General features: G+C 44.1%; 1 protein-coding gene across 6 annotated transcripts in view; it reads left to right on the forward strand.

Annotated features, from left to right (window-relative positions):
- EXOC2 (exocyst complex component 2) overlaps positions 1–25,633 on the forward strand; it is a 1,204,847-nt gene that overhangs the window by 458,059 nt on the left and 721,155 nt on the right. The gene's annotated exons all lie outside the window — the stretch shown is intronic.

The following is a 25,633-nucleotide window of genomic DNA, read 5'->3' on the forward strand; positions in this document are numbered from 1 at the left end:
ATCAGGATAATGGCAACAGGTCTAACCAGTGTGTTGAGTGGGAGGACTATGTAATCCCGGATCCTGCTTCACCTACTCCGGATCCGGTGGATTCTTCCCCGGCAGACATTGGGGGTTTTCACAAGCTGATGGAAAGAGCCTCCAGTAGATTCCAGCTTCCTATGCCGTTAGTTCAAACGGAAAAAAGTGGTTAATTCCTTTCCCATTGTCTGCCATGTCTGGGACGAGGGTTTGAAGGCGATGAAGAACCCGGCTACGGTTATTCCAGTTTTGCCACGCCTTGAGAAGAAGTACAAGGCGCCTGAGGATAGTCCAGCGTCCTTGACAGGTCAGCCGAAGACGGATTCGGTAATATCCAAGGCGGAGCAACGAAAGTCACGTAATCCTTTCGCACCACTGACGACACCTCTCGATAAAGAAGGCCAGGCGCCTTGATAATGCGGGGAAATGGTTTTCCTCTATGGCGAGTCTTTTAGTACGGGCAGCGAATGCATTGGCGATCCTTGGCAGGTACGATCGCCACATGTGGTGCGACCTTTCACCTTATTTGGACCAGCTCCCACAAGATTCCAAGATGGAGGCCAAGAAAATTCTACAGGAGGGAGAGGCTACATCGGCGGAGGTGATCGACTGCGCCATGGATATCGCCACAACAGCTTTCCGTGCACTGGCAGGTGCAGCTGTTCTTCATCGCCAGGGCTGGCTCCGGGCGACTTGGTTCCGACCGGAGGAGGTTCAGAACAAGATCCTGTACCTCCCGTTTGATGGTGAGGCATTATTTGGGAAACATGTCGACGATGCCCTCCAGGACATTAAAAAAGATACGGAGACGGCAAGGTCTCTGCAATCTTCAATATCGAAAGGTTCCTTTCTGTGGGGCCAGAGGGAAGAGTACCACATCCTACAGAGGCTCGTACCAACAGCAACGGTACTCTTCTTATAGTTCGACATCTGTCGTATCGCCCACAGTACCAACAACGGCAAGGCCAGACCTCGTCTTTCTCTCGCTCCAACACTAGAGGAATGCAGAATCGCCAGGGACGTGACACCTCCAAGAGACAATAGCGGCATTCTGGCTCTGCCTACTGTACCCACCTCCCTGTTGACACCTGTGGGAGGCAGGGTGTCTCAATACCTCCACAGCTGGAAACGGATACCATCGGACCGTTGGGTGCTCAACATCATTCGAGATGGCCATACGATGGAGTTTCTTCATATACCACCTTCCAAGCCCTCTGTCGCTATCCCTTCAAAACATTTGCGTCTCTTAAGGCTCGAAGTTCATTAGATGCTCCTCAAGGGAGCAGTGGAGCTGGTTCCCCTGTCTCAGAAGGGGGACGGTTTCTACTCCAGGTTTTTCCTGGTCAAGAAGACGGAGAAATGGCGCCCCATTTTAGATCTCAGGGAGCTCAACACCTATCTCATCAGTCAATCCTTTCGGATGGTCTCTCTCCAGGATATCTTACGTCTCCTCAACCCGGGAGATTTCATGGCCACTCTCGATCATGCGTGGTTTTCACATACCCATTCATCCAACTCACAGGAGGTTTCTACGATTCACAGTAGCCAAGAGCCACTTCCAATTCAAAGTTTTACCCTTTGGACTTTGCTCTGCCCCGAGAATCTTTACCAAGGTGCTGGCACCGGTACCAGCTTTCCTCAGGAAACAGCATTTTCAAATCTTCCCCTACCTGGACGACTGGTTGCTGAAGGCTCCGTCCAGGCGGACAGCGGAGGAGACAGTCGGGGCATGTACGACTCTGTTCAGCAATCTGGGTCTGACTCTCAACAGGGAGAAGTCGTCTCTCTGTCCGTCCAAGAGAGCACGGTTCCTAGGAGCTATCTTGGACACGTCTCTCAACAAGGCTTCTCCAGCCTTCGAAAGGCAAGAAAAACTAAGGTCCTTGGCTCATTTGTTGAGAAAAAGAAAGTGTCTTTCAGTACGCCATTACAAATCCCTTCTAGGAGTGATTTCTTCATGCATCCCTCTGATACCCCACTGCAGATTGCGGATTCGATCTCTTCAAGAGCAACTGGGCATGCAGTGGCAACAAGTTCACGGCTCTTTCGACGACAAGGTGGTGATTACTGTGGCAATGAAAGCACAGAATTTATCTCAAGGTCTATCCTTCGTAAGCAATTCGGCTCCTCAAGTTGTCACAACAGATGCCTCGCTGGAAGGCTGGGGTGCGGTGCTTCAGGATTTGCATGTAAGCGGGCATTGGTTGCCCAGGCACAGCCTCCTTCATATCAACCTCCTGGAGCTCAGAGAGATTCGTCTGGCTCTTCAGGCGTTTCTTCCGCAGTTGCAGGGTTCGGCGGTTCTCGTCCGCACGGACATCACCACGGCCATGCATTAAATCAACAAGGAAGGGGGTACCAGATCTCTTCCGTTGTCGCAGGAGGCTCAAAGGATTTGGGAATGGGCGATCCTACATGGAATATCGCTCACAGCGGAACACCTACCAGGAGTGCTAAACGAAAAGGCGGACAGACTCAGCAGGTTTTCGTCAGTCAGCCACGAGTGGGAACTAAACCAGATGGTCTTGGAAGACATTTTTCATCGGTGGGGCAAACCCTCAATAGATCTCTTTGCTACCCCGGTGAACAGAAAATGCCAGTTTTACGCAAGCAATGTTCACCATCGCGGATCGCTGGGGAATGCGCTTTCAATTGCTTGGTCAAGCGCATTTGTGCACGCCTTTCCCCCATTCCGTTAATACCGAGGATACTCCGGAAGATCAAAACGGAGCCATGCAAGATGATTCTAATAGCTCCAGCTTGGGCGAGGCAGATTTGGTTCACGGAGCTTCACCTTCTTTCTTTGGTCCCTCAACATCCTCTACGGGCGATCCCGGATTTTCTCACGATGTCCTAGGGCCAGATCTGGCATCCAGATCCTCGTAACTTACACCTCTCGGCATGGCTCCTGAGCAGCGAGAATTCCTAGATCTTCATCTCTCGGACGAAATAAGGGATGTTCTCTCTCAGGCTAGAGCTCCTTCCACTAAAAAGACTTACTGTCTTAAATGGAAACGCTTTTGCATCTGGTGCCAACAGCAAGGTGTGGATCCTTTCTTGTCTCAGCCTCATCAAGTTCTTCCTTATTTCCTGTCCTTGGCTAAGGCAGGTCTGGCTCATTCGTCCATAAAGGTTCACTTGGCTGCGGTTTCTCGCTACAGACGCACTGCCTCTGGGCCTTCTCTTTGGTCCTCTTGAATTGTCAAGCAATTTCTCAAAGGCCTATTTCGAGTTTTTCCTCCTGTGAGGCCACCGCGTCCCACATGGCATTTGAACTTGGTTCTCACCCAGCTGATGAAGCCTCCTCTTGAACCGGTTCATCGAGTGGATTTGAAATTCCTCTCATGGAAATTAGCACTCCTTCTTGCTCTCACTTCGGCAAGAAGTATTGGAGAATTACAAGCTCTCACAATCCAGAAACCTTTCCTCCAATTCAAAAGGAATACAGTAATTCTACGGACTAATCCAAAATTCATACCAAAGGTGCCCTCGGATTTTCATTTAAATGAGCTGTTAATTCTCAATGCTTTCTTTCCTCAGCCGTCTACACCGGCGGAAAGGGCACTTCATTCGCTGGACGTGCAGCGGTGCTTGAAATTGTATCTGGACCGTACTAAGGACTTTCGAAAATCATCTCAATTGTTCATTGCATTCAGAGCTCCCCGCAAAGGCTTACCCCTGTCCAAGCAGGGTATTGCTCGATGGATCTCCAGTGCTATACAGTTCTGTCATTCTGCAGCGGACAAGCCTCTAGAGGGCAGAATTAGAGCACACTCGACAAGGTCCATGGCTTCCTCTACGGCTCTTTGCGGGGGTCCAGATTAAAGACATCTGCAGGGCTGCAACTTGGAGCAGCGTGCACACATTCACAAGACATTACTGCCTGGAGACCTTGGCACAAAAAGACACGGCTGTAGGCCAGGCAGTCCTGAGGAACCTCTTCCATTGAGTGGTGATCTTTCCTTTCTTCCCTCCCTCCTTCCTTTGTTATGGTTATTTGCACATTTTGCTATGTGTTCTTTATGTGACTGCATTGTAGTTTTATGCTTTCTAAATAAAAGGTGACTGGAGAATGAGATGTCTCTAGGGAAGCAAAATGTGTTTGCCTGCTAGCTACTCTGATACAAGCTATGGGAATCTATGAAAGTTCCAATACTGGAGTATGAAACAAGTTACTTACCTGTAATTTTGGTTCTCCAGTATTGGTAACTTTCATACATTCCCATGCGCCCACCCTCCTCCCCTGGGAAAGCTCAGCCCTCGGCAGGTTTGGTTGTACTGTTACACAACGGCTACGAAAATCTGAGGCTCTGAGGTTCTCTCAGGAGGGTTCTGTGGGGTGAGGCTAATCTGATTGGCTGTTGCTCTATTTTGGTCTCTTTTACAAAAAGAGGTAGATATGCTACAAAAGGGAACGAGGCCTAGGTCTTTTTTCTTTCTCTTTTGCACCTACTGTTATGTTATTTTGGGTACCAAGACTACCATTCCGACGATGGGGAATGATACAAGCTATGGGAATCTATGAAAGTTACCAATACTAGAGTACCAAAGTTACAGGTAAGTAATTTGTTTCTTCTTCTGGTCTTTCAGTAATTCCTGTCTGCTTTTCCTTCAGTAACTTGCGATCGTTATCCTCATAGTGATAAGAAGGCAGAGAAGGAGACATTGTGGTTAAGAACTACCCACCAATTTCAGGAGAACCTTCCATGTGTCTGTGACTCACTGTGGAATCCACTCTCCCTTGCATCAACATTTCTTTTGTATTCACGAGGATCAATCTGTTTTGTGTTCCACATATGGTACCCACGAGCAACTGCTTGGAGTGGCTTCAGCACTAACCCAATAGTAACCTCTTTTGCTGTGGTGCCACAAGAAGTGTTACTGAACCATACAGAAGGGTCCCTTCAACCCTGGCTGTTTATGCTGTGCCTAAGCATCCAGGAGCCCAAGCTTGTCAATTGGACTACCACTTTTCTTTGGTGTGCACTTACTAAGTGCACCTGTGGTCAGTGCCCATCATGACTCCTACCAGCTGCAAAAGTGACTACGCCAGTGACCTTAAACATTGACTCAGTGGCTAACAGGAGCAGTGCATGGCCTGAAGTCCCAGGGAATCCACAACCATAATTGTAAGATATCCCTCATCTCTCTAAACCTTTTTTGAGTTGCATTCTTTTTTTTTTTTTACCACTCTAAATGCTGTGCTTGTTGTTTTTCAGTTTTAAGAAGATTTAGGATACCTGGTTTATATGAGTCCATTAAAGCATCTATGCACAACGTTCGACGGGCCTCGGTAGGATAAGCAATCCTGCCAACTCCTTATATTGTTCTGTTGGTGTATGTTTCTTAAAGTATTTCCGTTGGGAGTTTAGAGTTTTGTCCTGTACATCATCCATAAAGATGACGGATAGTAGTGTGAAAGTTCATGCCTCAGATTCTGTCCTGCTCCATTGGTGTGTGGTGTCCCCCTGCACCTGTGTTCAGAAGAAAGGGAGTGAGTTTGTTTTGTCTTGCTCAAAGTCAAAACCTCTGTTTTAGACTGGTTAATGCACATGATCCTCTCCATCGAACAATGGAGGTTCCAGCATTGATACCACTTGTCTGGACGAATGGAATACTAATTCATTTTTCATACCTTTAGTATTCAAGAAGAAAAAATGACTTACCTTTGGTAACACTTCTGGTGGATATTCTTTCCACCTGCAATTCCTACCCTCTTGAATATCTCCAGGCACTGTACTGAATCCGGAAAATTGTATTAGCTCTCCTTCACTGGTAGGTGGGGATGTGAAGTAATGGCCACAAGATAAAAACTGTCTTAAACTTAATCAACACAGATGCCAACTGAAGGTACTCAAAAGGGGCCCTCCATCAAAAAAGGAAAAAACAACATTCAGATCCCATTGGGACAAACACATTATTTCCAACATGGTTGCATGGTAGCCCTTGACAATGCCCACTGCATAATCCTGGTGGGCCAGTGACAGCAAAATGTGAGACCTCCGAAAGATGTGCTTTCAGTGGATCTACATTCTGCTCTGAACACCAAGCGATGACGCGATTCCACCTTCTTGAGTCAACAGATTTTGCGGAGGGGCGATATGCAGACAGTATGATGTTGACCAGCTCCAGTGGATGTTGGAAGGTGCTTCAACATTATGAGAGATCATAGACTTCTTCACACGCTATGGAAAGGACGTTATTTTGTTTTGAATATTTTTGTGAGTTGTGACCAATACCTAATTTTGCAACAACTGCAAGTAGTATGACAATCCAGTCTAGGTAGCAGGTTCATTTATGGACGAAATCTATTTGTTAATTTGTAGAAATATACAGAAAACATCTCCTAGAACCCTAAAGCCAATGAGGACAATGTGTTGAATCCCTAAATAAGTATCAACTATTTCCGTAAATACCCCGCCCCGACCGATTTTCACCATCCATTAAAGGGTACTCTTGCTCACAATTATGCTACTGTTTGGATACATAATCTGCTCCAAATGACACTGTCTGCTCCACTTTTCCCTTTTCCCCTTACTGCTGGAGTGCCTGCGATTAGTCCACAGGAATTATAAGCAAAGCCCAAAGGCATTGCAAACATGAGAGCTCCCTGAACTCCCAACAACAGGAAATTCAGGGATGGTCCCCAGATCCTTTGTCTTATTTATGTGGATTTTGAGAAAAATATAGCGCTATTTTCTTCATTTTCAGTACATTCTCTTATCTGAAAGAGACTATTAGTTGTAGATTCCTTACCTTAGAATTACCCCCAGGAGTCGGACTTGATCCAGAGAATATTTGTCAGCAGTAACCCTGCACATCAGTAGGTGGCGTCTGTCAACTCCGCGTTCGTTGTTGGCGTCGTGATTGCTGGAATGACCTTGCTGTATCTACTTAGACTCTACCCCTGTGCGCTGACATCAGTTCTTTTACACTACATCCCACGCCAGAAACGCAGAGCCATGCAAGACTGAAAGGGAGTCCGTTACTCCAGAAGTCAGTTCGCAGAATGTGGAGGATGGGTGGGGTGATAAGGAATCTATAACTAATATATCTCTTACAGCTATATCGTTATCGAAGGTAAGAAACTTGTTCATCTGAAAGAGACTATTAGTTATAGATTCCTTACCTTAGAATAGATACCTCAGCAATACCAACCCTGGAGGTGGGACTGCATACTAAGTTCACACCAGAAAGTCCTGGAGAACTGAATGGCCAAAGAAGCTGGCTCTCCGGACTTGACTAGCCAGGCAATAATGCTTAGTGAACGTGTGCAGTGATGCCCACGTGGCTGCCTGGCAGATATCGCTGAGGGGGACTCCACGTCCCAAAGCAGTAGTGGCTTTTATCGACCTGGTGGAATGGGCACGCAGCCCTACCGGAGGCTCCTTTTTCGCCAAGGAATAACAGATTTTAATGCAAAGGACGACCCATCGAGAGATATTTCATTTTTGCACGGCCGACCTAAGGAATCTATAACTAATATATGCCTTTTACAGATATATTGTTACCGAATGTAAGTAACTTGTTCATCACAGCAACCAAGAATGGTGGTCATGTTTTACCCCACATTACAGTAATAGCCTGTCTCACAGCACCTAATGTCATAGACAGCTGCTCGTCTTGCAGCAAAAACGGTGGAAATGTAAGTTTGGTGGGCAGACCCCACAAGTTTGCTAAAAAATCAAGGTATGTCTGGTGCATCAAGAGACTTGTTGCATCCATGACGTCCAGCCAATATGTGTTAAGATTCGGGCATTGCTATAAAAGATGTGTTAGTACCCTATCCTCACATCCTTGCCTGCCTTTGTCAGATCTATTTATGTCATATTCATGTGATTTGTCAAGTGTGTAGTACAAGTAACTGCAAATCTTGACCAGGGTTTCTCTTAACGTTGCACTTTGTGCTTTTTTTGTTCTCTGATGTATTTATTCTCATTCCTCTTCAGATAAGACCTGACCCAACTCTGTCTCACAAAGTCCCTGTGCAGTGTAGTTCCTATATCCCTGATAGGCTCTGCGCATTGGAATAATATACACTATAGATTTGACATAGGACTGAGGTCAGTATGTCTCTATCGAGTACATTAAACTTAAGTACATGTGTGTGCCAGCTAACTCAGAGGTCAGAAACTTCTCGAATACACAAGAAGGGATTCGTTTCTGACAACCGCATAAACATGACAACTTTGTTTCCCTTAGAGTCGGAACAATCTCAGAACCGTGGAAACAATAGATAACAGTTTCACTCAGTCAATCGTACATGCTTCGTTTCTACAGAGTTGCACAGAAATAGAGAGACGGGTGTTTCAATAAAAAGGGTTTATTGAACAGTCCTATTTCTCATGCAAGAGATAGGAACTGCTTCAATCGTAAGACAGGCTGCGAAGTACAATATGTACAGAGTTAGCAGTTAGATAAAATAATACTGCAATAGCATGGTTTGTAGCTATGACATATATTAATTAAAATACATACATAAATAATACAGGCTAAAAGGTGAATTCTCATCTGATGCTTCTATATAGTTCTACCCCAGTGTACCTAACCTAAATGTAGTACGAGGTAAGAAGTAGGTGCTGTTTTCTAAAGTATAGCTAACTATAGCTATAGTTTTAGTTTTGCCAAGAGTTGCCAAAAGTTTCTCTAAGTTCTAGTCTGCTCCATACCTTAGAATGTGCGAGGTTGGAATCTCTTTTCCGGGACTCGATATCTAACACCCCGCAAGGGGAGTCCGAAACACCGGAGCTGGATTCTCTGCGAAGAAGATGACAGCTTCTGGTCAGTGCGTCAGGCTGGAACTCTATTTCCTTCCGAACTTGCCATGGCGAACTGCAAGTAGGCAGTCGAGCTGGATCGTGCCGGAACCGTGGTTTGCCTGGGCAAGTGCAGGTATATTTATACCTTGAAGGTGTTTAGGAATGCCTGTATTGACATAAAAGTCGGGCATTGGAACATCATGAATGAACCCCTAAGGAATAGATGTTCATGCATACTAAATGAGTTCTTGGAGAAATCAATATCCAAGCAAAGGAAATTCTTAAAAGCTTAAGAGTCTGGTTTTCCAAGAACTCGTTGTGACGTGGATGTACGGCTGTAGGAGACCATGCCTGTATTTGGTTAGCATGGACAATGCCTAAATAAGAGCTGGATTTTCTATGCCTAAATAAGAGCAATATGAATTGTACCTATATAAGGGCATAAATCGGGAAACCTATATACGGAATCTAAATCTACACAAAACACCTGCTCTGGAGATTTCCCCACTACTTTTGTTTATAAAAGTTGGCACCTTGATAGTAGTTTACGATATCAGAGTGACCCAAACCTCCTTCTCATAGGGGATAAGCCAATTATACATCTAACATTCTTCTGATTTTTCCCCATCCGGATTCAATCTTTTCTACTTTGTACCTGTTTTAACCTTTTAAGTGTGGCCAATGGCCGCACTACTTCCTATGCGGGTGTCGGCCATTGGCCAACACTGGGGAGGGAATCCAAGGCCTCTCTGATGCGGGAGTCCTCTATTTTATTTTAACCTCGTGCTACTCAGGAAGGGCAGCCGGAGTGGTTTTTGTTTTGTGATGACGATCAGTGTGCAGGCCCCTGAGGGGGCAGATGGGGGTGAATACCCCTAATCTACCCCTTGAAGGGGCAGAAGGCACCACTAGACACCAGGAAAGCTTTGTAAAGAATAAAAAGTACAGGGGTGAGGGCTACCCACTATGAGTTTCTGCCCGCCTGGGTGTGGATGGGGGCAATTATCCCCTCCATGGGACAACAAGCCCACTAGACACCAGGGACTGCATTTATGCAGTTCATTTTTGAGTGGGAGCGGCCCCCAGGACATGGCCCATGCTCACTCCCACCCCATGTCCCAATAGACTTTCTGCCCTCCCGGGGGGTGTATAGGACTATTCACCCCCAATGTGCTCCCCCTAGGGGGCAGAAAGCCCACGAAACACCAGGGATTTCAAAACAGAGCCAAACAAATAAAAGGAGGGGGCGGCCTACCCTTGGATTGAGCCATACATTCCCTGTCCCAGAAGGGGCATTAGTGTCTTTCTACCCCCCTGGGAGCAGATAGGAGGTTTCTCACAATTGGGGAGAATGCTTTAAATCACCCTAGTTTGGTGGGGGGGGGGGGGGGCGTTGCCTTCCAACATTGGCCACACCCCCATCCCAAAAGGTGACTAATCCGTTTTTTTTTTGCCCCTTCCGCCACTTCCAATGTTGAATGACTCTATTTTTGGGGTATGAGTAGGCTGCCACCTGGGAAAACCTCCTAGAACCACACAGTTCTGTAGACTAGACACCTGGGGGAGTCCAGGGTGGTCTGCTTCGCGTAGATCCTACAACATTGTCTTACCTACAATTAACTGAAAACCTCAAACATTTCTGTAAAGTAAATTTCTGGAATCGGCGGGTAGATGCATATTTCCTACCAAGTGCGTTCCCACATGCCCCCCTATTAGAACTGTACTCACTTATGTGGGTGGGTCAGGAGCCCACGACACAAAAGGCCTAGTGCATGTGACAGGAACAGATCAAACCAAGGTCAATGGGAACCCTTCGATGGGATTCCCATTGACCTTGATTGAATCCGTTCCTGTCGATGAGCACTTCGCCCAGCCACACAAGTGGCACAGTGTTTTTATCGGCACTAGTGGGGCAATGCTGGGTGGTAGGAATTTTGTGGATTCCGGAAGTTTCCCTCACAGAAAAGTAAGAAAAATGCGTCAATTCAGGCAAAGTTTGATGTTTGCATGGCATTGTAGGTAAAAAAAACCTCAGGGGATCTAGTTAAGGCACGTCACCCTAAACTCCCCTTGTTGTCTAGTTTTAAAAAAAATTGCAGATTTACTAGGTTACCCTAGGTGCCGGCTGAGTTAGGGCCCAACATCCAAAGCTACCTACTTTGCAAAAAGTGGGTCAGTTTTGAGTCGAGAAATGTGATGTATTCATGTTGCGTTTTGGGCCGTTTCCTGGTATGGGGACTAGGCCTACCTACACAAGTGAGGTACCATTTTTATCAGAAGACTTAGGGGAATGCTGGGTGGAAGGAATTTTGTGGCTCTACACAGATTCCAAATCTTTCCATCACAAAAAGTTGCATAGGATATTTTTAAAAAAATGTTATTTTTATTGTCAAACTTTGAGATTTCCTAGGGGTTTTTGGTAAAACCTGGTGAGAGCCACACAAGTCACTTCACCCTAGTTTTCACCAGTTATCTAGTTTTATAAAATGTGCAGGTTTGCCAGGTTTCCCTAAGTGTTGGCTGAGCTAGGGCCCAAAATCCACAGCTACCCAATTTGCAAAAAACGGGTCAGTTTTGAGTGGAAACGTGATGCATCCATGTTGCATTTTGGGCTGTTTCCTGTTGTGAGCACTAGGCTTACTTTAGGGAAATGCTGGGTGGAAGGAAGTTTGTGGCTCCCCACAGATTCCAGAACTTTCCATCACAGAAATATACAGGGAATATGTTTTTTTGTCCCACTTAGTCACAGTTTGAGGTTTGCAAGGGATTCTGGGTAGGAGAAAACAACCTGGTGAGAGTCATGCAGGTCACCCCATCCTGGATTCTCCTATGTGTCTAGTTTTCAAAATAGTACAGTCTTACTAGGTTTCCCTAGGTGCCAGCTGCACTAGGTCCCAAAATCCACAGCTACCCACTTTGCAAAAAACGTGTCAGTTTTTTATGGAAAAATGTGACGCATCCATGTTGTATTTTGGCCTTTTTCTGTCGCGAGCACTAGGCCTATCTACACAAGCGAGGTTCCACTTTTATCAGAAGATTTAGGGGAATGCTGGGTGGAAGGAAGTTTGTGGCTCTCCACAGATTGCAGAACTTTCCATCACAGAAATATGAGGGGAGCATGTTTTTTCTTTAGTCACAGTTTGAGGGTTGCAAGGGGTTATGGGTAAAACAACCCAGGGAGAACCACGCAAGTCACCCCATCCTTGATTCCCCAGCGTGTCTAGTTGTCAAAAATGTACAGGTTTGCTAGGTTTCTGTAGGTGTCGACTGAACTATAGCCCAAAACCCACAGCTACCCACTTTTCAAAAAACGTATCCGTTTTGAATGGCAAAAATGTAATGTATCCACATTGGGTTTTGGGCCATTTCCTGTTGCAGGCACTAGGCCTACCCACACAAGTGAGGTACCATTTTATCAGACGACATGTGGGAGCATAGAATGATAGGATATTTGTTATTACCTATTGGATTTAGGTGCATTTGTGCCATCCAAATGTATGCCAATGTATAGAATGAAGACATTTTGAAAAACAGCTTCTAAATCATATGCTCACACGGGTACCCACAAAGTGAGAGATTTACAGTTAACCACATCTCCTTAGCTCCATATCTTGTGCGCATTTCAGAAATACATAGGTTACCTTGAATTGGACTATACTCGGTACACAACGAAAAACCATTGTACGGTGCAGCTCAGTTGTTGCCTTTGGGTACCTCGGGTTCTTCGAGAACCTACAAACACAAACCCTATATATCCCCACAACCAAAAGGGTCTAGTGAACATAATTGTACATTGCTTTTGTAAATCTGCCATCATGACAGAGGTTACAAATGAAAACATTGTCCTACATGGTTTCTTTTCCTACTAGTTTCTAATATTTCCTTTTTTCAACAGTTTGTTTCTTTGGGAAACTCTTGAGGGATCTACACATGACCCCTTGCTGAATTCAGAATTTATCTACTTTTCAGAAAGGCCCATGTTGCAGGGTAACTTATAAATGAAGAAAAAGACCGACTTCTCTGAGCAGTGTTAAAATAGTTCTTTACTGTTGCGGCAGAGAGAGCGACCTTCTTCACACAAGTAAACAGCTGGTCTCAATTTGCTGCTTCACAGGCAGCTATTTATATATACAGTTAAACACTGCTAGTTACAAAAGTTCAAACCATGAGTTACTAGGCAGTTACACATTGTTACACTTTAACTGTGACCTTACAGGTCATGCACTCTGTTTTCAAGTCACCTCTTTATCATAAGCACACGTTTTTGGCCTGCACTGCCCTATCACCACATATAGCTGTGTGATGCTTTCTGTTGTTGTCTGCTGTTGCGCGTTTTTTATATTTTATTTCACCATAACATTCCCCCTACTAGTTGATATTTCAACTACTGGATCTAAACTTTGGTCTACACTTGGCACTAGTTGATTGGTGTTGCCCTGAGCATCTACTACATGTGTTGGTGTCCTAACTGGGATCATCCCTCATGACTTTGTACCAATCCTTCTGCAGCGTGCTAAAACTCATTGGATAATACAATACACAACTAGTAGGACCACAATAGCTGGCAACAAGGCTCCCAACAGTCCCGACATCCAGGATGACAGAAAAGAAAGCCACTTGGTAAACCAATTATCTGGGGCACCTTCTTCATCTACCATTTTCTTCTGTAGATTTTACAAAGTTTGTATAGCCTCTGATAAAGTTCCACTGTCCGCATTGTTTGCTGGGATAAAGGTACTGCGAGCAGTTCCTATCCTAACACGTACCCCTCTTTGCATAGCCTTCATAAAGTCAAGTACTCAATGGTGCTGCATTATCTTCATTCTCATAGCACGCTGATCTTCCTTTATGGCATTGAATCCATCTTTTGGTGTGTTTGTGCACTTGAGGAACTCCCATCGAGTTATCTGCAGCCATTGAGCTGCTGCCATAGCCTGAACAAATGGAAAAAGGCTCCCAAAAAACTTGCTGTGAATTATTAAACAACCAATACTCTTGAGGAATATTGTGGTGCCATAAAAACCCTTAGTTCTCTTCCTGTGATAATGATGTAACAAAGTTGTTAGATGGCTCATGGGGTGTTTATTTAGACTCGATATATCAATTCCAGATAGTTCTAAAACAGTGGCGTTCAAGGTGACCAATGTGCAGAGGACACCCCAGTTTGGTGGTAACTGGGTGTACAGTAGTTCTCCACACTGCCAATAATAGTTATGAGGCTGGAGGTTCACCCTGCATGTCTGCATTATCTATTGTGGCTCTACAGTTACCATTGCACCCTTAATTAACGGTGCCATCTCCTCTGAAACATAAAAAAAAAAGATGGTAGTCTCATGACTAAGAACTTACCTCGATGTCTATCCAAGTATACTGCGCAACGTTGTTGTCCTAAATGTGCACACCCTCTTTTTACTGCATCCTGACTAAAATCAGTACCATTCCATATAGACTTGACCCTACAGGAGGTTAAATATTGAAATGCCATTGATCATGGGCAAAAACGAATCCAGTGACTCTAAATCCTGGCCTACAAACACAATCTGGGGGTAAAGGATTTACAAAGAAACTATTACACTCTTTGGGTGAGCGTTTTAAGCCTAAAAACCCTAAATCTGAAAACATATGGATCCAATCGACCGCAGTAGGACGGCCTGTCTTCTTCCTCCGTGATATCTCATCCTTAATGTTCTGTCTATGTTTAAGGATATATAAAACTACTGATGAAGAGACATATTTTGGGGAATTGACTAGAAAACATGCTACCTTAACATGTGTTAATTGCATTTGGGCCTTAATCCTACACAAGCAGAGATGCAATAGACAGTTGCTTGGGGTTACTTCCTTAGTTGAAGGTACCCTATCTGATCCTGTAGCATGAGGGATTAGCAAACAAAACATTATTCATAACTTGCTGAACCTATGTCTGACATATGCTGATACCACATATCTGATAACCTGATGAACATTATTGGACACGTTAGCATGAATAGAAAGTTATCTTCATAGGTGTGTGAGGTTAGAGCTTGAAGATATATTGCTATGAGAGAGCAACAATAGAAAATATAGTATTAGGAGATAAAAGAGAAAAAGGAAAACAAAAGTACATAACTTTTGTTCTGTTCATCCAAACAATGTTCCCACATAAAGTGTGGAGGAGGTATTTTCATGATGACCATCTTCTTCCCACTCTTGTGTTTCATTTACATTGTCTATGATGCTTGGCATGAAGTTGGATTCAGACGAATATCGGTGAGATAGATCCATGGTTTCCTGCCATCTACCTTGAGGGCAGTGGGGGTGTCACAATAGTCACTGTGACTGGTCCGTCGAATCTTGCCTGTCTCCATTTCCAAACAAAATTGCATTAAAAAACCTCATCACTTAAGTGCACAACTTGGAGGTCGATCTCGGCGGTGGCGCTCTTCTCCTTCCCTTTGGTTACCGGTTTAGAAATTAACTTTGCAACTTGATTAACCAATAAAGGTGAACATGTATTTCATCATTTAGGATTTCTGCTGACATTTTTCCCTGTACATTACTTCTAGTGGCAGATACTTGTAGATTCGTGGGTCTCTCTGTCAGTATCTGATGGAATGTCAGGTGATGGTCAGAACCAGGAGTGTTTCTAAGGGAAAAGAGTGCCGGTGGTAGGCAGTGCAACCACTTCTTATGCAATATGGCACATAGCTTGCTGATCTTATTCGTTATAAGGCGCTCAACAATGCCTTTGCTTTGGGGATGGTAAACAGAGAATAGTTTGTGTTACCCCTAACATTGTCGTAAAATATTTGAAGATTATGGTAACAAAGTGTGCGTTGTTGTTAGATCTTATCCCTTCTGGAATTCCCCTGCGTGGAATCACTTCACAAATCGGAAAGTTAGCAGCTGACTTAGCATATCAATGTATGCATGATCCTTCTTCAGTACATTGGGAAAAAGGGCAAACTACAGCCATAAGGTACCGATAATTGTTGCACTTATATAGCATGCCTATAAAGTCAAGATGGAGGGCTTTAAAAGGACCTTGTGGTTGTGGAACAGTAGAATTTATCACCTTAAATGTGGGATTGGGAGAGAATTGTTGGCAGACAATATAGTTCTGAGGGTACATGGTAAGTCATGCAAATTGGGAACAAACCAGCCTTGTTGTATTTGTATAGACAAGTGATCACTTGAAATGTGGGCTGCTAAATACAACTGATCAAGAGCTATCATAAGTAAAATCTGAGCCATCGCAGGTTAACCTGTAGATATTCATGTGTATATTAGGTTGGTCCCCTAACTTGGTGCATCCTCTAGCCTCCCATAACTATTTCTCATGGGGTGCAGCAGCCTCCTGCAACTCTTGAAGATGTAAATGTACTGTCTCAGTATAATGAGGCGTGACATTTTCTGTGGTAGGGTTAGACGCAGATTCAGACGGCGAAGCAGTTTAGATCACCAAAACAGGTATATTTTGTGAACCTGATGGCACAGGGTGGGTGTGCACCTAGCTGCATCTTTAGTACTCCAATCCGCTAATGCATTTCCCCGTGATACAAAATCCTGTCTATTTGTATGTGCTGCACATTCCACCACTGCCACTGCCTTTGGTAACGCAAGTGCCTTTATTAGAGCCTCTAGGAGATTCCTATGTATAACAGGACATCCGTCTGATTTGAGTAAACCTCTCCTGCTCCATCTCGTAATGCTGGAATGTACAATGGTAGTCACGTAAGCTGAATCTGAATAAATTGTGACGACTTTTCCTGCTTCATGCTTAAAAACCATTATCAAGGGTATTAATTATGCTGCTTGTGCAGAAAAGTGTGCTGGTAGTATTAACTTCTACTATGGTGAGTGTATCTAAAGAATCATGCTGTTGTGCTCGAACCACTGCTGCACCTGTGTGTCTTCCTGTATCCTGGTTGATAGAAGAAGAACCAATAACAAAATAGACAATGCTACCTGGTATAGGATCCTCCGTTGCTTGACTAGATTCATTAGTGTCCGGTGCTCCACAAGACTTACCTCTGCTTGTGCAGCGATTCCGCAGAGACGACAAGAGCGCCCGTCCCTGTACCCACCTGACCCTCGTGGACAGTAGAACCCAGCAGGGATGAGATGGACGCAGGGAAAGGAGCCTGAACGAAAGCGGTAGGTAGGCGTGCAGGGTATCTCGGAATGGCCTATAAACAGGAAGACTAAGGTCAGTGAAGAACCCCAACACACCGTAGAAACACACACAGATTTTATTCCTGTCCTAGACTCAGGGAACTCACCATTACTGCGGTGACGAAGGTCGGTACACGGCAGTTGCTCAGGTGAGGTGCTTAGGACAGGCTATGCAGCAAATCAAATTTCAGTGCTCTCGCACAATGGCCAGTGGAAAGTAAACCTAACTTCCCAATAACAACCCTGGAAGGTGAACGCAAAGTTAAACACTGCTCCAGAGTAGAGAAAACAAAACATCAAGGCGCTTCTGCGCGGAAAGGCAATAATGTCGAAAAATAAAATCAGCAATGGCGCAATGCGCGGTAAGGCAAAATCATCAGAGGCAAAATCATCCAAAAGGCGCTATGCGCGAGAAGGCAAAATCATCAATGGCAAATTCAGAAATGGCGCTGTGTGCGAGAAGGAAAAATCATCAGTGGCAAAATCATCAATGGCAATTCCAGAAATGGCGCTGTGCGCGAGAAGGCAAAATCATCAGTGGCAAAATCATCAATGGCAAATTCAGAAATGGCGCTGTGCGCGAGAAGGCAAAATCATCAGTGGCCAAATGATCAATGGCAAATTCAGAAATGGCGCTGTGCGCGAGAAGGCAAAATCACCAGTGGCAAAATCATCAATGGCAAATTCAGAAATGGCGCTGTGCGCGAGAAGGCAAAATCATCAGTGGCAAAAATCATCAATGGCAAATTCTTCAATGGCAAGGCTTTAACTGGCAAACTCTCAAATGGCAAAATCGTGAATGGCGCGGTGCGCGAGAAGGAAAAAATCATCAGAGGCAGGCTCACTTCATACTCAGGCACAACAAAGAGGAGAAACCCTTCAACGGACCGGAGAGTCAAGGGGGCAAGGGTTGGGGAACCTGAGATACCTGGAATGTTTCCGAAGTGAGGACGAAGGCAGTTAGCTGGGTTCCAGCGGAGAGGGAATGCGTTCGCTATTCCGCTTGTCTGCTTCAGGACGCTATCTCGCGCCTCGTGGCTCGGGGAATCCAAAGGAATACGAAGCGCCGAGCTGGCGGGAAACGCGGTGTTTAAGCGTTTCCCCCGGAAGCGCTTCCTGACCCTTGCGCTATGCGAACGACTAGACCGGTACTCGACTTCCACCCGGAAGTGAGTATTCCGGGTCGTATCTGTGTGTGCGTCGTAGTGGAGAGGAACGGCAAGCGCCGTATAACGTGACAATTAGGAAGATAAGTTGCACAGTCATGCGCATCATCCTCAAAGTCTAATATAGGATGAGCAAAGAATGTTGCCGGATTCACTGTATGACACTTCACAACCTTCAAAGGTGGTAGTGATAGTATTGCCTCATACCCTGACACACTCTGTGTAGTCAGAGTAGTTGTAGCATTCTGAATGATGGCAAACACTGCATGTTCTGCATAGAGCATTAAAGATACCCCAAAAACAATGGGGTGTTCTTTTGCACTGCGAAGGCTGCAGTAGCGCACGCTTGCTCGCAAGGATCAAGTTCTCTCACCACTGAATCCAACACAGCAGTCCACTAAAATATGCAATGAGTTTGTGTCCTAAAGGATATTTCTACAGAAGGACAGCTGTCATCACTTGACCATTGCATTGGCAAAATAGATAAAACTCTTCGGTATAATCAGGAGTTCCCAAAACTGGAGCATTTGTTATCTGTTTTCAATTTCTGAAAAGTCTCCCTCATCTCTGGTGTCTATTTTATCTTGACATTCCTGTAAGACTACAACTGTTTACATGGAATCGCCATCAGACAGTTGATCATCCAGAAGTAATTTTACCTGCCTCAATGAATATAGCATGTGCCCTTAAAACCTGTTTATGATCATTGGCTGTTAGAGCGCCATTGCTTGGTATTACCTCTAAGACCTCTATTTGTAATAATAATTCAGTGTCCGGTACCCAAGAATCTTGACTTTGTCTCCAGAAAAGGAATTTTTTAGGTAACTGGATCTCCTTTCCCAGTAACGCTGGTGTCTCTACGATGATTGTATACACTGCTGTGGTAAATGCCTCCACATCAGCCGGTCAAGTAGAGTAGTCTACTGTTACTGCCATAGTCCTGGAAGGTCTAGGGGTAGAACAAATCTTGGTACCATCAGACTCCAAATGAGTGGTCATATTTAACTTGCCCATAGGATCTCTCTCTAACAAATTACCTGGGGCAGCTGGAGAAAATAGAAAACAGCCATCAATGTACTTCCATCCTATTTCCTTCTCCACTGGTTTAGTAAATGGAACCCTCATTACTCCACCAGAGAATCCGTGTGTGTCCATTGGTCTATTAGAGATTGGAAAGTCTCCCTCTCTAATACAGGATTGAGTTGCTCCAGTATCTATGAGGAATGCATACTTTAGTTATTCATAGCTACTGTCACAGTGGGTTCCTCATCTGGCCTGTGCGTCACTGCATGGAAATACTCACTGGGCTCCTTCATTGTGTTTATCCTCCCACATAATTTGTCTAGAAAGGATTTCACCCTCTCACCATTGGGGATGCGTGGGAACTTTGCTGTGGCAGCACTTGTTCTTGAGACATTACTGATTGCTGCACGTTTTGTGGTGGTGTCTGAGGTACATATATTTTTGGTAGGTTTCACTGTGGCTGTACTGCTGTATTTCTTGGCTGGTTGTATACTCTTGTCCTGCATTTTGTTCATCCCATCTCTTAGTTATGCAATCTCTGATAAAATTTCCATATCTGTGACAGTAATGACCTATGTGGTCCATCCTTTGGGGACCTATCCTGCCTCTTCCTATTATTCCACGTCCTCCTCTACTACTTCCATGCGCCCTTCCATTATCCTGCTATTCTGGGTACTGTTGTTGGGTGGTCCCTGGGATCTATCCCACAGACATTGCAGTCATCTGAGTGGTGGCTGCTTCTACAGCTCCTTCCACTGCTCCTTTATTTGCAAACGTTTGCTGCATTAACTTTGCTGTGTCTTTCTCTGTCACTTCCTGCTTGTTACTCTTTCTCCTGCTTTTTCTTACAAGAATGAGCTGTATGTGCCTTTATCTCTGTCCAAGGCTTGGCTTCCAATGCCACTATGTTATCAAGTTATCCTGTACATCAGAGGGTAACCCTTTCTTTACTACATTGTAAAAATAGCACAGCATTTTCTCCTGTTACTTTCCAACCATGACCTACTTCTGGGGTCCATTTTTCTTTCATCCTACTGAGCAACTGAGTGGGGTCCTCATTTGGCTGCATTAGTTGAACCATGAGTGACCCAATATCTTGCCTGTCAGGATACATTTTCCTCAGCTGATCCCAAACTACTGCCCTAGCTAAGTTAAATGGAGATCTATAACATCTAGTCTCAGTGAGAGTAACATTTCTCACTCCAGCTGTCTGAAAAACACTATTTGTTTCATCTCCTATAGGAGAGCTGAGCAAACATGTTATGTCTCCTATTGCCAAGGTGATGCCTGCAGTTTGCTTTTCAAAAGCTCTAATTCAGTTCACTTCTCCCTCTGTAAGTGGTGGTAACATTTACTTGAGATTCTCCTTGTTCATCTGGGGCCACGGAACATAATAGGGTGCCCCAGGTCCATTTCGTATCAGGAGCATCTGATATACGGGACTGGCAGAATGTTGGGGATTGTGCTGCCTGGCATATTTTTGCCACACGTGCAGACCTTTACGCTCAGCTCTGTTGCTTGGGGTTTCTTAGCTTTAGAAAATGTATCCTGCTCTCCTTCTCTAGTATCAATGGATTAGGCAATCCTCTTGCAACCTTTGTGACTAAATCAATAAGGGGTATTTATTGTGTGTTTATATTAGAAGTGGAGAGTCTATCCTTTGGAGATCTAAGTATTTCACCCATATTATCTACATTCCTATGTATGGTCTGTTTTCTATTTGTCATCCTTACAAAACTTCCCTGTATTTGTCCTGAAAGGTTATCATAATATCCTTCTCTCCTTCCTTCTCTTGTATCACTCCTACCCTCGCTTTGCGACAACCATTCCTAGACATTTTCTGGTAAAACTATCATATTGCCTTTCTCCTTCTGCCAAGGTGGTATTCTCTTCAGTCCTATCTCTTTCTTGGGATACTGGCCACTGCACCATACTAGCAGCCTTGTCTACATAGTCACTCCATCTAGCATCATCTGTATTTCTTCGCTCTAGGGTAGACATTTGTTCCCTAACTACCCTTCCTGTTGTGTCTCTTTTCTGTAACAAGTGTGATGTGGCTGATGAAACATATGATTGGTCTTTACTGTCTCCTGGATTCTGCTCTTCACTTCTATTTTCCTGGGGAGATCCTGGATCGAAATGCAGTGTTAATTGCGCTTTTAGTTGACCTGAAAAATGAGTCACCCACCCTTACTTGCTGTCTGCGAGTACTGGCATGTCTTGGCTTTGACATTTGCGGGGCGACAATAGGGAGTTCTTTTGGGGATTGTGAAGGGGTCTCAACTTCAAGGTTCTCTTACCCCACTGCGGCTTCTTGTAGATGTGTCAGTGGATATATGGCACGTACCTTGGGAGAAGTACTCATAGGATTGTATGGAGGTGGGGGAGCGAAAAGGGTACTAGGAGTTTCAACTTTAGAGGATTCCTTAGGCTTCACACAAAAGACTCGCCAAAAAGTTAAGGTGGCTTCTCGCTTCTGAAATTTGGCTCTTGCAAAATTACTTTTAAGATGCGTAACAATATGGTCTGATATTTTATCATCAAATGTCCCTTCCTTTGGCCAGGAATATGCATATTTCTGTAGCTTTAAAACATTCTAAACAATATTTTTGCCATTGTCTCTGATTATTTGCAAAGGTCTTTTGCATATGTACTGAGGAAGTCTCCACAATTTCTCGTATTTCTAACAATTCTTACAATGTAACTTTCTGTCTGTCTGGTGAGCATTACTTTTTCTTTTAAAAACGTCACATTAGTCCTTATTAACAAGAAAATGTCATTGCGTTCGAAACAATCATGTATTAAACATTATGCCACATTTCAATTCACACGCATGCATTCACCATCAACATTTTAATAACACTTTAACTACTTCTAAATGTGAATCACCATTGTTCTACTCTACACATCAAATGGAGTCTTTAACCACTGCCAAAATATGAGGGAGGTACCCCAATACCTAGAAAAGGGAGGGGTCTATGAAACATAAAGTAAAGAAATCCCTTTCCAATAGACTAAAAAGTGAGTGAGGTAAATAAATAAGTGAATTCTGTAAACCAACCCAAAGTGAGGATCATGTGCTATAGGCACCTTCTACAAGAAAAGTAACAGAGGTAAGTTACAACAATAAACACAACTGTTATCTTGAAAAAAAAAACTTTAGTTTACAAACTACTGTATTGTGTTGCAATGAAACTCAAAAAACAAACATATGGTCAAATATATCATGTTTTATTTTAAACTGTTATTGTTTTGTTTTTTACGTTTTTTTTTTAATTCTAAGGTGCAAATACATAAAGTGACCAACTTGAATCAAACAATAATTTTATTAATACATTCATATCGTTATCTTTATCCACTTCATTTAAAAAGAAAAAAACAATAGCAAAACAAGTTTAAAAAGTACAAGTTTAGAAATATACAGAAAACTGTTGATGCTGCGTTGCGGTGAAAGTTTGATAGATCTTCACCTTCTTCAGGACAATTTCTTTTTGCAGTTTATCTAATTATATGGAGACCCTGAGAAAGTTGTCTCACGCTTGCAATGGCATGGCACCCAGGAGAAGACTATATTCTTCACACCCCTAGTGTGATTATAGTGGGGTTCTATGTAGTCGCCTGTTGATCTAGGATGACACAAATCTTAGTATCATAAAATCAAGTGTTTATAGTTGAAAATAGTTGTTTTCTTCAATCTTAACATTCCCTAGCAATCCAATCGGTTTTGTCGTATTCACACTTTGCTTTTGCGTATTGCAATGTGAAGAATTTACAGGGAACAGAGTCAAGAGATTGATAGACTCGTATCGAAGCTCTAACAGCCGTAAGACTCTTAAATCGGGTTTGAGGTGCATACAAACATTTTAAATAAATAAGCTTCTTTTTCTTGCATTTTACACAACAGATCTGTATTTATGTACCACAGTACGTTTCCTCTTTTGCATATTTTCAGAATTATTATTTGAAAAATGTTTTGGGTGCACTTTTAGGTGTAGTGCACATGCTTTGTTTGGCTAATGCTTGGTGTTCTTTTTCTAAACAAATTAGCTGATTTTTAAATATATTGACGTCAGATAAGACGTTTCGTATGTTTAGCAGAACCGGGCATTGGCAAAGCCAATAGGTGTGGTATTTCTATGAAGACTGTACAGATGGACTTGATGGAAGTCTTCTCATCCATGTCAGTGACCCTCTTTTAATTCACGTACAGATTCCAGCACGTGACCCAAATGCACCAAATCCACATCATTGCAGTCATTGTTCAACCAAGTTATCGTTTCAAAAAATGATCTTGCTGTATTAGAAATACTTTTGTTATGAAGGTAGCAAGGTGGGTCAAATTGCAGACCAACAACCAAAAACCAGACAATGTTCCTTTTCAGTCGGGTTGCGACCATTCTTAGGATCCCCCCCTGATTTTCGTTTTTGCTATTCTAGAAAGATCAAGGGCTTGTAGATGAAAAATTTGGAGAAAATCCTCAGAGTTGTTTTGGAACATGAAAAGCACCTGTCTGTTTGCTTTAATAATCATTTAGAAATGATTTAGCTACCTCTCAAATATTTCTTACATTATTTTCTTCAAGGTTTGCTGCTGAGGTTTCGATTTCACAAGGGAAAAATACCACAGCCATGCCCATTAAAATACTAGCCAGGCTGGTAAGATACTGGCCAGGCTGCAGTAGCGGCTGGTGACAGCTGAAAGTGGTGGCCGTAAAATTATTGGCGTGCTGCACTATGGTGAGCGAGCGTAGCGAACGAGCCTGAAACAACTTAAGAGCGGTTGGGGGGGTTCTCCCCCTGAGAAAATTTTGAAAAAAAGAGTGGACAAATGGTGCATTTTCAAGCAAACTTGAGGAAGCAGGAAGGTTAATAAAGCAATACGATTGAAATATTTATCATTTAAGAAATTGTCATATTGCACCATTTCCAGACTTTCAGAGTGAGAGCTGCACTATTTTATGAGTGTCGCAGGCTTGTCCTTCAGAGCCAGTCATGGTCAAGAGACAGGAGCATCCAGTGATGGCACGCTGTGTGTATCGGTGCCATTTTGACGTGTGTGGAGTAAAGATGTGACCTCGCAGGTGCACACTCACGAATGCAACATACACACAAGTGAGTGAACGGTGCTGGCGGCACCTGTGAGTTCTGAGGTGCACAGGGAGGTGACTCTGGTATATAGTCCCATTAAGTGCTGAGAAGCACATGGGGGAGCCATGCTGGCAGGGTAAAGTGCTCCCTACACACAGATGAGGAACGTCACAGGCATGGCGCACAGATGTGGGCAGACCGGGCCAGACCCCATAGACATTCCTGCGCTGTGTATGGAGGCACAGTGAGAACAATCACCCCCGCTGCTCTTTTGTCTGTGTTATAGCAGTAATTTCGGAAGGGGCCCCATTGATCCCTGGCCTTCATGTCTGGTGATGGGAGGGGGGGGGGGCATTGGGAGTGTCGGGCACTAGACGGACTACATCCAGGCGGGTGGGGTTGGGTAATTTGGGCTTCTGGGGGAGCCTAGATTATCGAATAGCTGCACTGTCCTTAGCTGCCCCACACATTTGTGCCCGGCACTGGGCCGGATTACACCAGGCAGCGCTGACATGCGAAAAGCAGCCCTAGCCCCAGGTGGAACATTCTGCTCCTCTTTGCAGCCGCAAAATACAAATGTACACAAGACTCATTTGAAGTCGTCGTTGTGCAGCACAGTAACCGCTAAATAACAGCGTGCGTTTATCTCAGTGCCTTCATCCCTGTGGGATCGACCTCGTAATTATTTTACCCTGATTCTCCCTAGAGCTGCCTCGGCGCACGGCTAGAGTCAGGTTTGGAATTTAGGGCTCTCCCACTGACTACCTCTCGCCTTTCTCCAACCCCGGACATCCTTTGATGCCTGCATTGCCTGACTCCACATTGCTGTGCTGCCTGTGTGTATTTGTGCATCACTGAAGGGTGCGACGTCTCAAAATCCAGTAGCGGGTCCATTACACATATTTGAGGGGCTTCTATTTTCCTGCTATTTTTTAATTGGGTAGTACTGCTTTATTGAAACACAATTGCTTCTGTTCTGTCTACTGCAGACAATGATTTACTGTGATAAAAGACCACTGACTCCGAAAAAATAAATTGAGTAAAATATCACAGCCTTGGTATTTAAAAAAAAAAGTGAAGTACCACCCTGGTGCATATTTCTGTTGTAAACGCACTGTATATTTCGGCGACTAGCCTCTGAAGACTGACGTTTCTGGTGGTGTGTAGTGCGCGAGATGGAATCCCAGCAAGATCCCCGCAGCCCAGGTCTAGAAATTGACTACTATTGAATTGGGTAATAATAATTTGTATTTACCATACCAACTCTTAAAAATTATTAATTTCGCGATGGGTGAAAAACCCGGCATAGTTGTCCAATGTGTTGAATGAAGTGGCTTTGGGTGTCACTCACACCGAAGGGTGGTGTATGCCAGTCGTGGCTCGCAATACTCGCGGGGGTGCTTAAAATAAAAAAAAAAGAGG

The sequence above is a fragment of the Triturus cristatus genome, chromosome 5_2 (genome assembly GCF_964204655.1).
Source record: "Triturus cristatus chromosome 5_2, aTriCri1.1, whole genome shotgun sequence".
NCBI lineage: Eukaryota > Metazoa > Chordata > Amphibia > Caudata > Salamandridae > Triturus > Triturus cristatus.